The sequence below is a fragment of the Mustela erminea genome, chromosome 6 (assembly GCF_009829155.1).
Source record: "Mustela erminea isolate mMusErm1 chromosome 6, mMusErm1.Pri, whole genome shotgun sequence".
NCBI classification, from domain to species: domain Eukaryota; kingdom Metazoa; phylum Chordata; class Mammalia; order Carnivora; family Mustelidae; genus Mustela; species Mustela erminea.
This window is the reverse complement of record NC_045619.1, coordinates 27,893,174-27,910,483: the sequence shown is the minus strand read 5'-3', so window position 1 is coordinate 27,910,483 and position 17,310 is coordinate 27,893,174. Positions and strand designations below refer to the sequence as shown.

Sequence of the window (17,310 nt, the reverse complement as noted above, 5' to 3'; positions counted from 1 at the left end):
GAACCCACAGAATTCGTGCTAAGGATAAATAATACACAGAGTAAATGCTCAGGAGATGACAGCTCCTTTCTCCCTGTTAATAGCTGTATTTTACTTAAGCGTATCCTCGGAGCGATGCCTTACTCTAGCTTCCGTGCCAGCTAAGTCCCTGCTACCCAGCCGCCTCTGCTTCCTTTCTCCTACGTTTCACATTCATCCCGTTTAAGACGACCCCTTGATCGGTTTTCAGTCAATGTCCCCGGCCTTCCACAAAACGTATTTCGTAGTAGGACTTGTTCATTGCTGAGTAACAACAAACATCATTACCTCAGGCAGTTTCTGAGGGACAGGAAGCCGAGAGGATCTTAACGGTTCTCACACACAGTCTCAAAACAACTGGGTGGGGCTGCGGGGCAGATCGAAGGCTCCCGGGAGCTGGAGGTCGTAAAACAGCACAGATGAGTCCTGCGCTCCCAAGGCCGAGCGCTCCTCAGAAACCTTCCGGAAATGGAACAGTCGTAAAGCGAAGGGCGTTTCCCCGCCACTGCCTTCCCGCTTTCTGGAAGTTGGCCTCGCGCCTCAGCGCTTTTAAGACAGAGCTGCGTGGGTCCCTGTTTTCAATGACTGAAAGCAATCTGAAGGGGATTTTTACTTTTGAGGGAAAAAATGCTGTTACTGTACGACAGCTGTTCTTTCGTTAAGACGAGGTGGCATAAGCTAGGTGCGTGACCCCCGCCAAATTGTGGTTATCGGTTGTTTACTGATTTGCTCTCGGTGGGTCTATGATCGGGCTTCTCCGACCTGAACAGGAAATCCCTAGCTTTGGGTCACATTGTTCTAATTTGAGTACTAAATGGTTTGGAGTTCACAGAACCTAACGGTATTTTTGCTTGGCAGAAGTCTACCGGGTCTGCGGTGAAGCTAAGATTGTCCTCGTGGAGCCACTTTGCGTGCATTCCAGCGGCTGAAAATGTGCCTAGCAGGTGCAGGACTCTGCCCTCTAGTCGGACAGGGACAGCCTGGGCCTGCACCATATTCGAAGTTGATTTTAACAGGTCCTTCATCAGCTATGGGAAGACTAAGCAGCCGTGATGCCGGCCGCTTTGTTTGCTTTTCCAAGTACTCTCATCAGTGTAGAAGACTGACCTGCTTGCACTTGATCAGCAGGCTCCCTTGACCACAGGCTTCTCACGTAAGCTCTGGCCGATTGGAAGTGCTGGGAGGGGGTTGGAAAGACCAGAAGATCGTGAGGTTGAGGTATTTATCCAGATCAGATCACAGCATTAGCTACCTCTAATGCCTGAGGTCCTCTCAGCTCTCCGCCTCAGGTTCCTGAAGCCACGCCCTCCCCCTGCCCATTCACGCTTAGGAGAAGTGACGTCCATGTTTATTAACTCCAGGTACCTGATTATCACTTTTTCCCCCCAAACCCTACCCACAACTTTTTAAGCAGTCCTCTATTAAAGTCTTCTCCATACCCAGTTTAAATGTGTCACCTAACTACCATGAAGTGGCTGGTTTTAAACAGCTTAGCCTCCCAGGCTTCCTGCAGGTGTACATTAACTGTATAGTCATGAGTAATTAAAAATAATTGACTATTGAATTACCTAGTTGTTAGCTGAATGAAACTTAGTGACTGGCAGCAGTTTTCATTTCTAGATCTATGTGAATAATCATTCATTGCCAAAAGCTTCAAGACCTGAATATTAACTAATTGAGGGTCATCAATATTAAACCCAGCAAAATGCTTCATGATGTAAAATAATGTAAAAAAATTAAGTATTAAATGTTGTATTAAGTGCTGTGTGACAAGCATTGCATCAACTGACTTACATTTTTTTGTAATTCCTACAAATTTATTTTTACAAAATTTATATTATTTTATCTTCACAACTGTTGTGTGAGATATGTTATTTTTGCCATATGACAGGTATGGAGACGGGCTTAAGGAGAACAAGTACCTTGCCCCCAATTCCATGTAGACAGCTACTGATGGAGCTGGTATTCAAACCCAAGCCATCACAATCCAGAGTCTACATGCTACTCAATTTCCTCCTTAATTGATGAGAAGGTAACTAAGAAAAAACGACAAAGGTATGTCTTAATTTAAATGAAAACTATTTGCTAATTTTTGTATGGTCTAAATGGGCTCTTTTGAATTATAAGTTTCAACTGCTTGTAAAACTTCTGTTCATTCCAAGCTTGTTAGTTGGTTTTGTGCAATAAAGGGAGCCAGAGCAGTTGTGAATTTCAAGTGTGGGTCGTAAGTACAAATAATTCTGAATTCACCAAATACACACACACACACACACACACACACACACACACACACACCCTTACACACAGGAATCTAACTAACTCCTACAACTACTCAGCAATTCTTCAACTAGGAAGCAGTTGTCTTGGGTCTTTTTATAAATCCCCTTATAAATAATGGTTGTGTTTACACAACCTGGAATACTGGATTTTACCCTGAATGAGTCATTGCTTTGGAATAATGTAAACAGAGCCAGTGTTAAGGAAGAAGATTTCTTTGTTAGTGAAGCTCTGAGCATTTAAACAGCTGTTGGATTTCACTCCAGAGGTGTTTGCATTTCATTGACAGATGGAGTAATTTCCAAATGGTTTTCAATCAATATATACTAGACAAGTGGTTGAGAATTCTCTCATTAGGGAAGAAAAAAGAAAAAAGTACAGTTTAACCATGGTGTCTTATTTATTTTTTTAGCATGTTATTAAATAACTACCACAAAACCACATGCTGAGATGTGAAATTGTATGGAATGGTCCATATTTAAAGATGTTTATTTTCACGTTATTTGGTAGTTCTGTACTCTTTGTTTTTATTTTTGTTTTCTTGAAGAGGAAGCACTAAATGTGTCTAAAGCGTGATTTTTGCCTAAATTTATGCCCATGTTACTCTTGGCTTCTCTAAGAACTGTCAAATTATATTTCTAAGTGTTACATATCATTCATATATTAGCAATAATTCTATGGGTTTTCAATAAAACCCACAAGACATTATTATTTTTATTTTATATAGCAAATATTCACTTGGATTTACCCACATATTAATCATATTCTTTCTTCTTCATTTCTTTTTGCATTTATCTCAGACCATTTTCCTTTTGCCAGAAATACATTTTTTAGAGTTAATTGTCTCAGTTGCTGGGGGAAAATTCTCTTCTTTCTTTTTCTGTTTTTGCTTGAAAACATTTTTATTTCACATTCATTCATGAAACATAATGGATGGCTATAGAATAGTTTGGCAATTTTTTTTTCCAGCACTTTTGGGGTATTATCCCACTGTTTATGACTTTCATTCTGGCTATTGATAAGTTAGCTATTAGCCTCATTGATCTGAATGATAGTAGACTCTGTTCTCTGCTGCCAAAATCCCTTTTGGGGATAGAAGGGATTTTACTCTCAGATGTTGAGGGTGGTACCAGCTGACAGCTTGTGGCTCTCAACCTTACTGGAAATTGCTCTCAACTGAGCAGACCCACAACAATTAAGTTCATGTCCCACTTTTAGAAGCCGCCCACATCTGAATATTCCTCTGACCCCTAAACCAGGTGATATGAGACACCGCCAGAGTTAAGTGAGGGTCACAGCAGGAAATGGCTGTGGGACAGGGGGTCTTGCCATTTGGGCCATTTGACTTAGCAGACCCCAAGTTAGTAGATGCACTTAAAAAAAAAAAAAACAAAAAAACAAAAAACATTGTGAAGTTTAAGGTAAGCCAAAATAGAGGAAGCACCTTTAGAGTTCTGAAACAAGGCAATATCATCAGTAGCAGAAAATCATACATCTTTCCAAACCCACTTAAATGTGCTACTTTGCCCTGGCAAAAACTAAGTTTGTGACTACGAGGCACAAAGTGACCATGAATCCAAAAGTTCCCAGCAGAAGCAGGGTTCTGCCCAACACACTAAACTGGGCAGAGCAAGAAGTGATCAATCATAGCTGAAAATGAAATACTGGGATCAAAGCCAAAGCATGGCCAGAGGTGCAAATGTGAGGCACAAAGAGGTGGGCATTTCACCCATTGTGATCTTATTAGTAACAAGCTGATGGAGAAGGAAGAAAGTTGAGTTTGGTTCACAGAAGGGCTATCTCATGACCTTGAACGTGGGTCACTACATGGGCAGAGCCAAAAATGGACTTTGGCCACAATGCATCCCTATTCGGGGATGGTCCTAAAGATGAAGTCTATTAGGTGAAATTCCCCCAGTGGGCAGATCTTTGGGCAAGGTACCTGATCTTGTTTATGTGGAAAAAGAAGTGTCCTAATGTTAAATGTGAATGGACTCAAGAAATAGTTTAGCTGATTAATCAAACATGTAGAAGAAAAAATATTAGAAAATCAGGGACAACGGTCTGGAGCTGAACTATGTGGATAGGCTTTCAGGCTTAAAGAGAGATCTTTGTACCTGAATTACATCTTTTCACCACCATACAGTATCTTCCAAGGAGGAGGCACTAAACAACAAATAGAGAAAATAATTTGGCCAGCTGACATTGGTCAGCCTCTGTCATCAGCTATCCCAGTGCTGGCATAATGGGTTTGTAAATGGAGAAGATGGTGGGAGGAAAAGAAGTTATACATGGGCCCACAGTCATGGGTTTCTACTCATCAAGGCTGCTGCTAAATATCCAACCTACCAGCAACATTGACTAATGTGTCCCCTTATAAAGGAATATACCTCAAGGATACCAACAATTCATTAGTGGTATAAGTGACCTCCATTGCACCCCCTCTATCCTGAAAGGAACAAAGATTTATTTTGACTTCATAACACATTCGAGGAGTGAGTTTGACTTATCCACAGGGCTTCAATCAACACCATTGTTTAAGGTCTTAGAGAGTTCCAGCGACCCATATGGATTTCCTATATAACACTGCATCGGAACAGGGAACACACCTTGTGAAAAATACTATGGTATGATGGACAAGTATAGGATCCACATCACCCACAGGCCTAAGAGAGTGATTAAATGCTGAGTAATACAGGGGCTTGAGGGTGGGCTAGGGTCTGAGAAAAGAATGTTCAGTGGGTCCATATTTTGTACCACAGGGCATGGGTAAGGCTGTGGATATCAGTAGAAAATTCTGGTACATACCTAAGGCCTTGCCAGTGTAGTTTCGACAGATTAAGAACAAAGTTCATGCCAAAAAACCAAGCAGAGGTAGTGGGAAACTGAAAAGGATATGTGGACCAACCACATCTCCCCCAATGTCATGATGTTTCTCACTTCCTGAGATGGAGGGAAACAGTGAGGAGATCCAGGCCCAGAACAGCCCTAGTAGGCAGTTTGACCTTTAAATTTATGAATTTAAATCCTGGATGGAATTAATAAGTTTTAATTACTTGTCACTGTTTAAACCAGAAGAGACCATACTGCTTTTCAGTGGCAAGATTAGGAGGCTTTTCACATCTGCAGAAGTGGGGACAGCAGAGCTAAGTTGAGCTCAGGAGCAGAATAGGTAAATTTGCACTTCTGCATGGCTAAGCTGTGATGATTTCAAAACATTCCATGTGTAATCTTACATGTGGGAGCCCCGAAAAGCAGCTTTCAGAACTTCCTGAGACCCAGCTCAGGATTAGCCACCATAGTCCGTTCTCATCCCTAGGCAAGGGAGAAATTAAACAAGAAAAAAGAGAGAAATCCGTCTCATTTTAAAAATATGAATCCAGGGGCACCTGGGTGGCTCAGTGGGTTAAAACCTCTGCCTTCAGCTCAGGTCAAGATCCCAGGGTCCTGGGATGGAGCCCCGCGTCAGGCTTTCTGCTGAGGAAAGCAGGGAGCCTGCTTCCTCCTCTCTCTCTGCCTACCTCTCTGCCTACTTGTGATGTCTGTCAAATAAATAAATAAATAAATCTTTAAAAAAAACACATGAATCCGGTTTTTTTTTTTTTTTTTTGGTTTTTTGTCACCACCCAAATGCCATTTAATGATTCACTTGTAGGCAGAGACACCTTTACAAAACACTCCAAAAATTCTCCAGAACTCATCCTCATAAGTTACTAGTGGGAATGCAAAATTGTTTAGCCACTGTGGAAGATGGTTTGGCAGTTCCTCAATAAGGTAAACATAGAATTACCCTATAATCTAGCAGTTCCACTCCTAGGTATGCCCAAAAGAGTTAAAAACAAATACTTGTACACAAGTATCATAGCAACACCACTCACAATAGCCTAAAGCTGGAAACAGAAGAGTGGGTGCATTGAATGAGCTATACCCATACAACAGGATATTATTCAGCCACAAAAAGGAGTGAAGTTCTAAAATACACACTTACAGGGGCACCTGGGTGGCTCAGTGGGTTAAAGCCTCTGCCTTCTGCTCAGGTCATGATTTCAGGGTCCTGGGATCAAGCCCCGCATTGGGCTCTCTGTTCAGCAGGGAGCCTGCTTCCCCTTCCCCCCTCTCTGCCTGCCTCTCTGCCTACTTGTGATCTCTGTCTTGTCTGTCTAATAAGTAAAATCTTTAAAATACACACTACAATATAGATAAAGCTTAAAAACATGCTAAGTGGAAAAAAACAGAAACAAAAGTCTACAGATTGTATGATTTCCCTTATTTGAAATATGTCTAGAATAGACAAATCCTTGGATACAGAAACAGATTTGTGGTTTCCAGAGGCTGCAGGAGGGTATAAATAAGGGGTGACTCCTGATGGGTATGGGGAGGAGAGAATATTCTGGAATTAGATAGTGGTGATGGTTACAAAACACCATGGATGTACTCCATGCCCCTGAATTACACACTTTAAAATGATTTAAATTAGAAATTTTGTATGTATACTTTACCGCATTAAAAAAAAAAAAACAAAAAACACTCCAGAACTCAATCAGTAGGTATTTTTCTTGTTCTCGCCAAACCATTTTAGGTCTCAAGGAAAGATTTCTGCAGTACTGGCTGAAATGGGTCACCAGTTTCTCCTTGTGGGAGGCAACCCAAGACTGTGACTACACTAAATGAAGCTGGTCAGCTGTTTTACAAGGAAAACACCTGGCACCAAATCCTGGGCTCTCTAAAGAACTGCTAGCTAAGCCTCTTCCCCAGGGTAAATTCAGGGAGAAGCGCTATGAGTCTGAGCTTGCCAGGTTCATGTGGGCCACACCCAGCAGTTAATAAGTTGTTCGGAACTCTACTTGCCCCATCTTAATAACTAGTTCTTTTCCCAGCTTGTAGGTTCCCATAATCATGTGGCCACTCAAATGAGAACAGCGAAAACCACTAACAATTTGGAGACGAGACAGAGTCCAGAAAAGGAAGCAAAGTCATGAAAATATAAATTTAGCTTGAGGTGTTCCACGAACACCAAGCAGAGGCCTAGAATTAGGGCTTGTTCTAAATTTCAAAATTGACAAAGTAGTGGCTTCTCTGAAAGCAGAGTCATTTGGGTAAGGAAATCTCTCAAGTTGGCATCTGGATGAGCACAAGGGAATTGACTAAAGATTGCAAAACTTTCAGAATTCCAAACAAAAGATGTTGGTCCATCTGGTGACAACTGGTCAGGACAGTTTGCCATAACATAAACCTGCAAAAACCAACCTGCGGGTAGCAGAGGAAACTGTAGCATCCTCTACCCCAAAATGGTGGTTAAGAGCACTTGTTTTTAAGTTAGGATCAGGCCAAAAAAAAAAAAAAAAAAAAAAACCCAAACAAATATAGGAGGAAACAAACAAACAAACAAACATACAAATACTGGAGAAGTAGGCAGGAGCCAGATGATGTCAACCTTGAAGTCTGGGATTTATTCTAAGCCCAATTAAAAGTTATTGCAGAATTTTAAGCAGAAAAGTTGACATAATTTATGTTAATAAAAGGTCACTCTCTCTGGTTGTGGTGCAGAGGATAGGCAGGTTGCAGGAATTTGAGGCAAGAATCATTGCCAGGACAGAAGACCAGAGGTTGATAGCTTGGACAAGGGAGTAATAGTAGAGCTCTAGACAGGTGGATGAATTGGGAATGTCTTTAGGGGTAAAATCTATAAAGCATGCTGATAGAATGTGTGGAAGGGGAATAGAAAGAGGGGAGTCAAGAGTGACTTCTACATCAAGAGGAAGGCTGTAACACCTGGACATTTTGTTGCACTAGGCAAAGCCAGTGTCCACCCTCTGGGAAATCTAGTATGCATTTGCCCCTTCATTTCTACAAGGTTGTGCTACCAATACAAGGTTGAGTCAATTTGATTTTTTTTTCTAAATCTTTGCTAATATGAGAAATGAAAATGGTTTCTCTATTATATTTTTTAAATTAATAAGGAGGTAAAACATGTGTTCATATAATTGTTGGCCATTGGTGTCTCTTACATTTGTTAATCATCTGTTTTCTTTCTTACTGGTTTATGAGATTTGACCACCAATCCCTTGGATGCCCTTTGTCTCCCTTAGACCTCCTAAGATTGCCCTCCTCTTTTTTTTTTTTTTAAAGATTTTATTTATTTATTTGACAGACAGAGATCCCAAGGAGGCAGAGAGGTAGGCAGAGAGAGGAGGAAGCAGGCTTCCCGCTGAGCAGAGAGCCCGATGCGGGGCTTGATCCCAGGACCCTGGGACCATGACCCGAGCCGAAGGCAGAGGCTTTAACCCACTGAGCCACCCAGGCGCCCCAGATTGCCCTCCTCTTATTTCCCTGACAACTCTGGCTCTGTTGCCTCTATTTCTCTATATTCTGCCCTGGCCCCACTTCCACCTCACCAAGCTTCTACTCTCAGTCCTCTTCTTTCTATGATGTTTCTCAATGATCTCTTCTATTTACATAATTCAGCGATTTCCTCTAAATTAATCGTCCTAAAATCTCTATATCCAACCATGATCTTTTTCCAGATGTTCAAGCTGATGGTTCCCACTGCCTACTCTGCATTTTCATCTCTATGTCCAGCAGACAACTTCATTAAAACATGTCTAACAAATATCACAGGCCCTCATTTCCTCTAGCCAACTTCTTATTTCCTATTTCTATTCATAGTACCAAACTCATCTGAATTTCTCAGACTATCACTTCCCTTATTCATTTCTTCTTCTTTTTTTTTTTTCTAAACAAATATGTATAGAGCGTCTGCTATTTGCCTGGCACTGTGCTGGGCCCTAAAGATTTGCCCCTTAATTTCTTTCCCTGTATTAATTCTGTTATTAAATCTTGTGAATTTTCTCTTTGTGATAATCTTTCAAAGTTATTGACTCCTTTCTTGTTTTTGTTCCTCTTGCTGCCCTCATAATGCCTAGTCTCCCCATAATATGTTTATATCTCATCCATAACAACACCACATTCCTTCCTCCTCTCACCTGAGCAAGATGAATCACCCTAAAACAGAGCGCTAATCATCTTACTTCCTCCCTCAAAAACCATCTTCGGTAACACAATTACAAGTAAAGAAATATCCCAACCCTTCAGCCAACATTGATGACCTTAGACCATATCTCTTATTCATCCCTGCTCTCCATCCAGCTATGAAAGCACATGCATATTTGGCTTTCCTCCAGCTTTTTGTGTCTTACTGCTTTATTGAATGTATGTTTTTTATTAAGATATAATTTATATACATTAAAATGAAAAGAGCTTGCTCATGCAGTTTGATCAATTTTGACAAATGTCTATACTCATGAAACCCATACCACACAAATCAAGATACAAAATATTTCCAGTACCCAAAAAGTTCCCTTTGCTCCTTTCCAACCAACTCCCACCTCAGCCACAGGCAAATGCTGTTCTGATTTCTATCAGCATAGATTAGTTTTGCCTTTTCTTGAATTTTCTATAAATAGAATCATATATAGTATACTTTTTTGGGGTCTAGTTTCTTTAGCTAAACATAATGCCTATAGAATTCATCCCTCTTTTTTTATGTGTCAGTGATTGATTCCTTTTTTATTGCTGAGTAGAATACCACGCTGTGAATATACCACAGTTTGTTTATTCACATTGCTGTTTATGAACATTTGGGCTGTTTTCAGTTTGAGACTATTATGAATAAAGTTGCTATGAATATTTACTTACAAGTCTCTTTGTGGAAACATGATTTCATTTCTTTTGTATAAAAATCCAGGAAAAGAATTTGGGGTTCTATGATATGCATATGCTTTCTTTAGAAGAGATTTTTACACAGTGTTTCCAAATGGTTTTGTCACTTTACTCTCCCACCATCATGTCTGGGAGTTCTATTTTCTCCACATTCTCTCAGACCTGTTATTGTAAGTCTTTTTAATTTCATCCAATTAATTTCATCTAATTATTGTGAAGTGGTAACTCAGTGTGATTTAATGTGCAATTCCCTGACAGCTCATGATGTTTACCACCTTCTACAATTTGTACATTTAATTTTGTAAAATACCCTTCAAGTTTTTTTTCCAACTTCATTGGGTTTATGTCATTTTATTGATTTGTAGTTGCTCTTTATATATTCTAGATACACATCTTTTATCAATGTATGTATTTAGAAATATTTTCTTCAATCTGAATTTTACCTTTTTATTTTCTTAGCACACATTATGATTAGCAGAAATTCTTTATTAGACAAAGTCCAATTTTTCATATTTTTCCTTTTAATGGTAATGCTTTGTGGAGTCTCTTTTTTTTGTGTAGCAGCTCTTTAAGAAATCTTTGCCTACCTAAGTAAGTATAAATTCTGATGCTTTTTATAGATATTAATGGGATGACTTTAAAAGTTACATAAAAATAGAAAGGATTTAGAATATCAAAAGCTATCTAAAACATGCAAAGCAAAATAATAGGACAAAAACTACCTGATTTCAAAAATCTCCTACCAAACAATAGTAATCAACATAGTAAAATGGTATTTATGTAAGGATTGACCAATAGATCAGTGGTGATGAGATTGTGAAATAGAACCACATGTACAAGATCAGTTGATTTTTGATAAGGAAGCCAAGACAATATAAAGTATATGAGAAACTCTATTCAGCAAGTTGTTCTAAATGACTAGATAAATATATTGAAAAAAAAACATTGTACCACACACAAAAATTTATTTGCAATGGACCATATGGCTGAAGATGAAAACTGAAATTATAAAGCTAGAAAAAAAACTCACTAAACCTAAAGGTTTCTCCCCTTGTAATTTCGTTTTGACAGATTACCCATATTTCAAGGCTGAACTCAGATATAACCTTCTTCATGAAGCCTTTTCTTACCACCCCTATAAAAATAAATGCTACCTCATCTAACTCTTAGAGCACTTTCCTTATACCATTTTAAACATTGTATTATGGTCAAGTGTGTACATGTGTGCATATCATAACGATCCTTCATAACCAACCTTCTATAACCATCCTTCATAGCCAGCCTCCCATAATGTGTTCCTTGACCATATCTTGTTCTTCACTGAATGCCCTGGACCATGCAGCAGAGTATTCACCTATAGTAAAACATAAAATGATCTTGAAAATGTAATTCCATACCAAAGTATTAAAGAGAAAAAGAAGGAAAGGAAGAAAAAAAAACCCTGCTGATTTCTTGTAGGCTAGGGAGAGGGGCAGTAAGATAGAGGTAAAGATAAATTAAATGCAAATGAATTTTAATAAGTGTATCAATTGTGTAAATATATTTACACAATTAGCAATCACTCTCCAGTGAGGACATGACTGCAAAATTGGATAGGACCTTGCCATGAGCAACTACAAAGCCCTTATCAAAAAATAATATAAGCATAAAAAAAAAAATAATGTAAGCTTTACAAGCTTTTCTTTTGATATAAACTAAGAACTAAGTAACTCTCTGGAGAAATCAATTGGCAATAAATGTGATACTCCCCAAAAGATATCCTGTATACTTCTGTTTATAGAAAAAGCTATGAGCTCAGTATTGTAAATAATTTCATTATCATTCCCATTGTTGTATATTTGCTCTGAAAGATTATTTATATATTTATGTAACTACCAGTTTCATTAAAAATGTTTATTATTAAGTACATATTTATTATTTTATATCTATTACATACATATGTATATATATTTCTTTAGTAACTCTTCTTGTATTTTCTCAAACAAAAGTCAGTCACTAATGTATTCACCTTCATGTATCAGTCTCACTTGAAAGGGAGTATGGCTTAGCAAAAGAACAGTTCTGAAGAGCATGACAGGACAGAGAGAGATGATAAAGGATCGAAAGAACTGCTCAGATTTTTAATTTCAGTTGAACAATAAGGGAGCCAATTAAAATCTCAACTTATTTGTGAGACTCAATTAATACCTGTCTCAATATATTCTCTGAAATCATACTTCTGTTTCAAAGACTGTGGATCATTCCAGTTATGTTGGTATCTTTTTTTTATATAAAAATATATTTGTGTTTGTAGGTAAAATATTTTTGAATGACTAAGAAAAATAATCTAAGAATGGCTGCAGCCTTATTGTCATGGTACATTTATTTTAAAATACACATGGTCTCTAAAGTACTTAAAAGAATGAAGTGATTACCATCCTGTTATTATTACCATCACTGCTGTTAATAAGATTCTGCAGAAACAATGAAATAGAGGGCTAGGCCATCATTCATACTCCTGATGTGATTTCACAGCCCTCAGCCACCTTCCTGGTCACTCCCTCATCCTCCCCCAGACTTGGTTTCTCCTGGATTTGCAGTGTGTCCTCAAGTCAGCAGGGATAATGAGGAACCAGTATGAGTACTCTTGGTCCTTTTCCTGAGAAGCCTTTGAATATTTGAAGCTTTTCTTTCTCTCTTTAGAGTTCATTTTCTCAGAACAAAATTCCTAATCCCTTTAAGTGGTCTTTATCTGATAGCTTTTTTAGAAATAACACCTCCTGGTTTCCATTTACACATAGTGTAATTTAACTTTTAAAGCAAAATTTTCCTTGCCGTTTATTTACTTTCCATGTTATACATTAATGTATATTCTTCCCATAAAAATTAGTTTAATTTACATAGTTGTCATTTCAGAAACCAAACCAAAGAGATTAAGCATTCCCCTTCAAAAACTCATTGTTTATCCTCGTTATTTTTGATACAAGGTTTTCATCTATGTTTTGGTCCTAATACCAGTAAATAAGGAAGAAAATTTAATTGTACTTTCATATGAGAAAATTCAGAAAAATTAGGATAGAAAATACTTCTAAGAGCATCATTTTATAAACATTCTTGTACATATAATGGATTACCATGTAATTCCTTTTCGCATATGTATATATACCCTGGTTGTGTTATCTGAAATACTTCTACTATTTATACTTTTTTTTAATTGAGATAAATAGACATGTAACATTATATTAGTTTCAGATATACAGGATGATTTGATATTTGTATATATTGTGAAATGAAAGCCATAATTAATTAATGTCCATCACCACACCGTTACAAATTTTTTTTCTTGTGATAAGAACCTTTAAGATCTACTGTCTTACCAACTTCAAAAAAAGCGAATACAATAGTGTTAACTGTAGTTACCATGCCACACTGTACATTACATCCCCAGGACTTACTTATTTTATAACTGGAAGTTTGTCTCTTTTGACCCCTTTAACTCATTTTGCCCACCTCCCACCCCTCTGCCTTTGGCAACCACCAATCTGTTCTCTGTATCTGTGAGTTTCTGATTCTTACGGATTTGTTTTGTTTTGTTTTTTTGTTGGTTAGATTCCCCATATAAGTGAGATCATACATTATTTGTCTTACTCTCACAATTAATACCTTTATTCTAAAAAGTAAACTATGGGACGTCTGGGTGGCTCAGTTGGTTAAGCGTCTGCCTTCAGCTGAGGATATGATCCCAGAGTGCCGGAATGGCAAGCCCTGCTTTGGGCTTCCTGTTAGGTGGGGAGCCTGTTTCTCCCTCTGCCTTCTGCTCCCCTTGCTTGTATTCTCTCTGTCAAATAAATAAATAAAATCTTTAAAACAAAAAACAAAACCCACATATTTAAAAAATTTAAAAAATAAAATAAAACATAAGGAAACTATCCTTTTGCTACTTTAAAAAACAAATTTTTTTCTGAAAGAAATTCTGAATTTTGAATAGAGCATCTTTGCTAATACATTTCTGTGTTTTTAAGTATTTATTTATTCAAAGTAACTTTAAGTGACTGAAGATGTTTACTCTGAATATGTATACATATTCCTCCCATGGAATTAAATATACCTTCTATATTGATTCATGTCTGCTGTGACATGTGACTTGTGAAGTCTGGGAGATGGAATGGGGAGAAGGTTTGAAGGCATACATGAAAACTGTGGAAGAATTTCTTAATAACATGACTATGGAAAAAAAGTGTTAAAATTGTTATCTGTCAAGGCACAAACCTTGATTGGATGTCAGTTTCAATGCTCATTTAAATATTTCATACATTTCACATCTCAAGTTACAACAGAGTATGTTTTTAAAACATCACTCAGAGCATGAAGTCATATGACTGAGAAAGCTAATGATTTTATTATTAGTCTCATTGCTCATATATATAATGTTCAATTATTGTTTTCTCTTAATGATAAAGAAAAAGAACCTCCTAGGAGCTGAATGAATCTGGCTAAAACTGGGGACATGATGATTTACTCACCTATTCCTAATTCAGCGTTCAGTTCATTATTTCAGTTAAGCTATAATGAGAATCTTAGTCCAGGCTGAACACTTCATAGGACCAGATACTAATATGCATTCAATCATAAGACATTATTTTTTAGTCTATTCAGTATATCCCCACCCCAATTTAATGTACAGTTCCCAAGACCTCAGCGTGTCCTATTTCTGCATGCTGAAAATATCTTTAGCCTAATCTTGTATTTTTGCCTGAGTCAGATAATTTATTCTTAAGTATGGCATGCTTCCCTCAAGTTACAAAGGAAAACATTTTTAAAAATAGGTGTAGCAAAAAGGAAAAAAAAAATTCCACATGTCTACAAGTAAGTCAAGGCTATGAATCTCCCAAATGATAAACTAGTTACCTGCTGGGGCATGCTAGGATCTCATTTTTATAATTCATCATATAATTAGCCATGTTCAGTGTCTTTCAGCACTATGTCAGACTATATGTCATGACAAGGATAGTTTAAATTTTATTAAAGTTTGCTTTAGAAAACAGTGTACCTTATAAGTAAAAGAGAATGACTTTATACAATATTAATGAGAGCCAGAAATGGAAAGGGCACTCTGCTAGGCCAACAGTAACCAAAAACATGGCCTTTTTTTTTTTTTTTTTTTTCCAGGAAAGTTACAGTCCAGTGGAAGAATGGGGATGAATATAAATCATTGTGATACAGAGCATGGTCTACGTGGCAAAAGCAATGTCTAAAGAGTGATTAATTTTGACAGGGGTGGGGGTTGAGAAAAGCTTCCCAGAAGGAAGTAACATTGAATTTGGCCTCAGAGGATCAATTAAGCAGAGAGAAGGGAAAGAACCCTGAAGATTGGGATTGGTAATTTCAATAGAGATGCAGAGTCAGGAAAAAAGTAAGGCATATTTAGGGGGCAAAATTGTGTATTATGGGTAAAACACATGGAGACTCAGAGCATGAGGGTATTTGAGAAGTTGAAGGGCCTTGAGGAATGAGGGGAGGAATGTAAACTATAATCGATACTTTAAGCAGGGAAATAGCACAGTTACTGACCTATCAGTTTGGGGTCTGGCAAAGACAGTTTTAGTGGCAGTGTTTAGGAACAGTTAGAATTGAGACTGACCTGAAGCAGACAAACCAGTGAGAAGTTGGTTGCAGTGATTTGTTAAAAAGAAAAACTGGATAACCGTGGGCTGCAGCTGAGGAAGTTGCGCTGAGAACAGAAGAGGGTAGATGTTTAAGAGACTTTAAAAGTGTTATCAATAGGATTTGGTGACAAATGTCAAAAAGCGAGAGGGAGGAGGAGCCAAAGACAATCCCCAAGGGTTCTCGCCCCAAGGGTTGGATGAAAAGCAGACACAGTCAAAAAGCAAGCGAGAGAGAGAGAGAGAGAGAGAGAGAGAGAGAGAGAGCAAGAGAGAGAGAGTGTGAGAGAGAGAAAGAGAGTGTGTGAGTGTGTGTGTGTGTGTGCAGAGGAAGAGGAACAGAAAGAATTTAATCAGGCTCCACTTCCAGCACAGAGCCCAGCACGGTTCTCAATCTCATGACCCTGAGATCATGACCTGATCCAAAATCAAGAGTCCTACCCTCAACTGACTGAGCCACCCAGGTGCCCCAGCCTAGCCTTCTTTCAAAGCTTAGGTCACATCCGACTACCTATTCCCAGATTTCCTGCACTATACTCCATGCTCGGCCAGAATTCATCACTTCTGTGCTTGCACAAAATGGTTTCTTTACTTCTGCTTTTTGTCATCACTTAAAAGTGATTACTTACATGTTGGTTTCCCATGGTAGGCAAGTGCCTTGAGACACCATGTTCCACTAGTCTCTGTATTTTCCTTAAAACTCAATATGGTTACTAGCAACAAATAACCTCTACTGTTATTTCCATGTGTGACATTTCTGGATATTGTCCAGAATATCTGGACCAGAAGGGTGGTCCAAAGAGAGGCAGTATAACAATGATCCTCAAAGTGTGGTGCATATGTTACTGGGGAAATATGGAAAGCAATATTAAGTATGGAAAGATTTTTAATGGTTTCTGTTTTATATTTATAAAATAGAGTAATAACCCAGAAATAAAAATAGGATGAGTATGAGTTAGTGATATTTGTAAACTATGTAAATTAATCTCAAACATATTATGTTGAAGAAAGAAGCCAAACATGAAAAAAATGTACACCATATAACTTCATTTCTATGAAATTCACAAACAGTAAAAATTAATCTATGTTGCTAGAAATCAGAACAGTGGTTGCCTGTAGAAACAATATTTTACTAGACGGGTGTGCAATTTCTAGAGTCATGGAAATATTTTATATTTTTATTAGGTTATTGATTTTACAGGTTTATATCATTTTTCAAAAGTCATTGTATTGTATCCTTAAGTTTCATATGTTTCATTCCAAGTAAACTTTATCTCGATTAAGGAAACAAAATTCAGGAAAATTCAAATATCATCTTGGTTTAATTGATACCAAGGAGTTTTTCTTATCAATTTTATTAGAGTATGATGATAGCATTATGTAAGAACATGTTCATAATATTTAGAGATATATGCCAAAGTATATATGGGTGACATGATATGATATAGCTATCATAGATTACTTTGAAATAATTCATCAGATATGAAAATGATACAAAAAGAGATAATTAAAGCAAATGTGTCATAATATTGATAAGTGTGGAATCTAGGTGAGGAGTATGTAGGAGTTCATTTTATTATACTCTCTAATTATGTATATATTTAAATTTTTAAAATAAAAATAGATTTTATAAGAACAACTTACCAAAAATCAA

At 37.6% G+C, this 17,310-nt stretch overlaps 1 long non-coding RNA gene across 1 annotated transcript; it reads left to right on the top strand.

Annotated features, from left to right (window-relative positions):
- Window positions 1-434: 434 nt before the first annotated feature.
- LOC116593024 lies at window positions 435-15,917 on the top strand. The gene is made up of 3 exons (XR_004286710.1): window positions 435-1,171; window positions 1,910-2,073; window positions 15,163-15,917. It is a non-coding gene; the product is annotated as an uncharacterized LOC116593024 (long non-coding RNA).
- The last annotated feature ends 1,393 nt before the right edge of the window (window positions 15,918-17,310 follow it).